We start from the raw sequence: 5,227 nt of genomic DNA, 5'->3' as shown, positions 1-5,227 counted from the left end.
TGTGGAAATTCTGAAAGAGATGGGAATGCCAGACCACCTGACCTGCCTCTTGAGAAACCTGTATGCAGGTCAGGAAGTAACAGTTAGAAGTAGACATGAAACAACAGACTGGTTCCAAATCGGGAAAGGAGTACATCAAGGCTGTATATTGTCACCCTGCTTATTTAACTTATATGCAGAGTACATCATGAGAAATGCTGGGCTGGAAGAAGGACAAGCTGGAATCAAGATGGCTGGGAGAAATATCAATAATCTCAGATATGCAGATGACACCACCCTTATGGCAGAAAGTGAAGAAGAACTAAAGAGCCTGTTGATGAAAGTAAAAGAGGAGAATGAAGAAGTTGGCTTAAAGCTCAACATTCAGAAAACTAAGATCATGGCATCTGGTCCCATCACTTCATGGCAAATAGATGGGGAAACAGTGTCTGACTTTATTTTTTGGGGCTCCAAAATCACTGCAGATGGGGACTGCAGCCATGAAATTAAAAGACGCTTACTCTTTGGAAGGAAAGTTATGATCAACCTAGACAGCATATTAAAAAGCAGAGATATTACTTTGTCAACAAAGGTCCATCTAGTCAAGGCTATGGTTTTTCCAGTAGTCATATATGGATGTGAGAGTTGGACTATAAAGAAAGCTGAGTGCCGAAGAATTGATGCTTTTGAGTTGTGGTGTTGGAGAAGACTCTTGAGAGTCCCTTGGACTGCAAGGAGATCCAACCAGTCCATCCTAAAGGAAATCAGTCCTGAACATTCATTGGAAGGACTGATGTTGAAGCTGAAATTCCAATATTTTGGCCACCTGATACGAAGAGCTGACTCATTTGAAAAGACCCTGATGTTGGTAAAGATTGAAGGCAGGAGGATAAAGGGACGACAGAAGATGAGATGGTTGGATGGCATCACCTCAATGGACATGAGTTTGGGTAAACTCCGGGAGTTGGTGATGGACAAGGAGGCCTGGCGTGCTGGGGTTCATGGGGTCGTAAAGAGTTGGACACGACTGAGCAACTGAAGTGATACAAAGCCTTTGCCCATAGTTTGTAAGTTGTCCTAATACTAAGACCAAATGCCAAAAGGCACATGTTTTTTTACTGGAGGAAATCTGGAAGAGACAGTTATACTAAAACATACTACTCAGAAGGATCTGTTTCGCCGTTTTTGCTTGTGTAAGTGGCGTCATTGTGCATGTATGCACGGTGAGTCGCTTCAGTTGTGTCTCTTTGAACCCTATGAACTCTAGCCCACCAGGCTCCTCTGTCCATGGGATTCTCCAGGCAAGAAGTGGGTTGCCATACCCTCCTCCAGGGGATCTTCCTGACTCAGGGATTGAACCTGAGCCTTGCATTGCAGGTGGATTCCTTACTGCTGATGCCACTTCCCCAAGTGGCATTATTAGGCCTCTTCAAACCAAACAGTGTCCTGTGAAAACAGTCAAAGCCAGAAACCAAAGTTCTCATTGCTATGGCCTCTCCATTTTGTTACCGTACATGGGATGTTCCATATGGAGATGAGGAATAAGACTAAAAGCACAACTCTTCAGGCTCAAGGGTGTCAAATAACTAGAAATGTCCCCAATCACTTTACATGTATCCCGCCCTTCAAAATAGCTAGCTTGAATCCAATCCAGTGGATGATGTATTACTTAACCTTGAAGTATCAGGCTAGCTTCAAGTCTTTATTGACTACTCTCTATGCATATGGCATAGAACTAGAAGATACAGAGATAAGAAAAAAAGGCCAACAATAGTTATGCCAGGGAGGTCATGTTCCTGCCATCCTGATTCTTCCTTATTGAATGAAACTCAGCCAGTAGATCCTCATAGCAATATGGCCGGGGAGTAAGTTGGAAAATATGAGTGGGCATGTAAACACAAGATCCAATTCTGCATGGAAATGATGGACAGTCTTCCAGCCAGTTGGACCTCTCGTTGCTCAGCAGCCCAGTGATAAACAATCTCAACTAGGGAAACCACCAACTGAGAGATAGGATATTATACCTGCTCAGGACAGTGAAGATGAAGGGGCACCTGCTCAAGGGCCTGTTATGGAAGCTGATCAATAGGAACTGGCTCTGTTGAAGACTGTGGATAAGCCCAAAGGTGGTCCTAATGTCAAGGAGGAGATTCTACCAAGTCTAGAGCCCATTAAGATGCCAGAAGCATGTGAAGGGACAACCACAATTTAAACAAAGACAGACTGAAACCAAGCATGCTGTCCTTATGTTGGAAATTTGATGTTAACTATCTCTCGATAAACTTTCACAACTTAAAAAAAAGAAAAAGGGTTAAAATAGGACCCTGGACCCCAACTTTCGGCTTATAAGCCAGTTGAAGAAAACACAGTGAAGATGGATGAATAGAAGACAGTATTTGTGCCTCAAACACCTGCTGAGTGCCTAATTTGAGCCAGGCTTTGTGCTAGACAACAGCAGTAGCAAGGCTGAATTGGTTCCATTTTGTTCAGTTCAATGCTTGTTATTCATTTGGTACATATTTATTGAGTGTATTTGGAATAGACTACAGCTTTTCAAGCCTTAATGTGTATGGAAATCACCTGGGGATTCTGATTTCATGGGTCTGGGGTAAAGCTTGAGACTATACATCTCTAGCAAGCTCCCAGGGAATGCCAGTGCTGTTGGTCTCTGAACCACTCTTTGAATAGTAAAGGACCATACAATGTCTTGGTTCTTTCCTGGTGGCTCAGAAAGTAAAGAATCTGCCTGCCATGCAGGAGACATGGGTTCAATCCCTGGGTCAGGGAGATCTCCTGGAAAAGGGAATGGCGACCCATTCTAGTATTCTTGCCTAGAGAATTCTATGAGCAGAGGAACCTGGCAGGCTACAGTCCATGGGGTCACAAAGATTTGGACACAATTGAGCAACTAACACTTTCACTTTTCTTAGGAAAATAAGATAGCCATGACCCCTGCCCTGATGAAGCTGATATTCTAACAAGGAATATAAATATTAAACAAGGAAGATGTTCAAAGTCTTAGGGAGAGCATTTTGTGAGGGGACCTGACTTCACCTAGGAATGAAAAAAAAAAGCTTTCCTGAGGAAGCAATGTTTAAGCTGATAAGAATCTGCAAACAATAAAGGAGGAAGAATATTTCAGATAGAGAGAACAGCATGTTCCGAAGGCCTGGAGGTGAGTGAAAGCTCAGATATTCAACAAATATTTACTGAGTTTCGCCATTTCCAGGCTCCAGGCTACTGGATATAAGACCCTGCCCTGGATGAAAACACAGTGGGAGAGACAGGCATGGAAACAGATGACTTCAAAATTATGCCGAGAAGTTTTAACGTGGTAATCACAGGATGCCAGAGAGTACTCAAGAAGATTTCCTAACCCGGCCCAGGAGAGAGGACATTGGAACAGAGCCTTTACTGATGAGTGGAAATAAGGAGAGAGAAAAAGATCTGGCAAGGTAGGAGATCTGGTCCTTGCCACTGAGGACACATAGTCTAGTGGGGAAGTTGGCAAGTTGTGTTATGCGATCCTGCTGTTAATATAATATAATCATCGTCTGGGGACATTGCCTAGAGCATAGTAGGCACTCATTAAATATGTGTTGACTGGATGAATATCTCAATGCTTTGTGAGTGATAGACTCAGGATGTCCTAGATATAACTGGGTACTGAGTTGTTACCAACTGCAAGTGCCCTAAAAGTTCAGAGCACTAGAGTATGAACAAGAACTGGGCTTGAAGGAAGGCTAGACTCTGGAAATGTAGGGTAGACCAGTAGACATCCATTCTGAAAAGAAAAAAGTATCAGTTCACTGCTGGGAGTAAAGGATTTAAAGAAAAAAAAAAGAGCACAAAGCAGGGTTTCTTTACCATCTGAGCCACCAGGGAAGCCCCTAAAGCAGGGTTTCTTAATCCAGGACCCTTGGAGCTTCTGGGGCATCTATGAAGCCCCAGAGATTATGTGTGAAATCCTAGGTATTTATACATCCTAGGATTCTTTTTCTGGGCAAACAGACTAGAACCCCATCGATGGTCAAAGGAGTCCACTGACTCTCACTAGATTAGGACCCTCGGGGAGAGAACAAGCAGCCTATTCTAGGTAGCCTGTGAGCCACTTACTGATTACAAATAATTATGGCAATGGAATCCCAACACCATCAACCTCAGGTCTGAGTGTGCTAGATGCTTTCAACCCTGTGTTTGAGAGGCATTTTAGCAGTGTCCTCGCTGTTTCTTGTCAATCCAGACCTGTCCCTGTTGTCAGGGTATCCTCAGCAGTTGATCGAGGTGCCTCATTCCAAAGGCTATTTATATGCACCCAAGTCCTTCCCCTTGAGTTTCCAGTGGGGACAATGGCCTCTTGTTAGGTTGTCAACTGTTGACATTTCTCTGATCTTTTCTCACAGTTTCTGTTGAGCAGCAGTTGCTGTAACCACCTAAGCATCGAACAAGCAACTAATTGGAGCAGATTTAATAAATGTCCTGGAGAAGGAGGCTGCGTGTTTATGGACTTTCATGGTACTTTCATGCTAGTGCATAATGGACCAGGTGCTCTTCCACCCACCTGCTTATGCTACCATAGTAAACACAAAGTTTACATATCTGGAAGATAACAGTATTTGCCGAAACATTAATAATAGACGCAGAAAATTTGTCTGTTACGGGTAAATGTCTCCATGGTTTAACTTTGCACCATTCTATTTTGGTTAAAAATATCTACGGGGTCATCCCCTACCATCTTCCTTTTAGAATGCACTGGTAATTGAGGACTTTTCTGGTGGTCCAGTGGTTAAGATTCTGAGCTTCCACTGCAAGGAGGTGCAGGTTTGATCCTTGGTCAGGGAACGAAGATCCTGCACACCATAGAGTGTGGCCAAAAAAATAATAAAATACCCTGGTAATTGAAAAGGCCCGTTTTTCATCAGGAACTGGGGATTTTGAAGGGAGTTTGAGGGAGAATGGATACATGCATATGTACGACTGAGCTGCTCTGCTGTCCACCTGAAACTATCATAGCATTGTTAACTGGCTGTACTCCAATATAAAATTAAAAGCTTAAAAATTTAACGTAAAAAATAAGCACAACAAAAGGAAAATGGGTAGATGATTAAAATGCATATGCAAACAGCTGAAGCAAAAAATATAAATAAATGTATAAATAAATCTTAGATATCAAAATATTCAATAACTTTAAAGTGAAACAAAATAAAAACAAAGTTAACAAAGTTTAAAATAAATAAATAAGTATGCC

The 5,227-nt window shown here is 42.4% G+C and overlaps 1 long non-coding RNA gene and 1 pseudogene across 1 annotated transcript; both read left to right on the top strand.

Annotated features, from left to right (window-relative positions):
* Window positions 1–1,652: 1,652 nt before the first annotated feature.
* LOC112445885 (putative G antigen family E member 3) lies at window positions 1,653–2,444 on the top strand (annotated as a pseudogene).
* A 260-nt stretch (window positions 2,445–2,704) lies between these two features.
* On the top strand, window positions 2,705–4,884 carry LOC100847503 (uncharacterized). Its single transcript, XR_001497455.3, has 2 exons — window positions 2,705–3,434; window positions 4,383–4,884. It is a non-coding gene; the product is annotated as an uncharacterized lncRNA (long non-coding RNA).
* The last annotated feature ends 343 nt before the right edge of the window (window positions 4,885–5,227 follow it).

Source organism: Bos taurus, chromosome 3, assembly GCF_002263795.3.
Source record: "Bos taurus isolate L1 Dominette 01449 registration number 42190680 breed Hereford chromosome 3, ARS-UCD2.0, whole genome shotgun sequence".
NCBI classification, from domain to species: domain Eukaryota; kingdom Metazoa; phylum Chordata; class Mammalia; order Artiodactyla; family Bovidae; genus Bos; species Bos taurus.
This window is presented reverse-complemented; position numbering and strand designations above follow the sequence as displayed.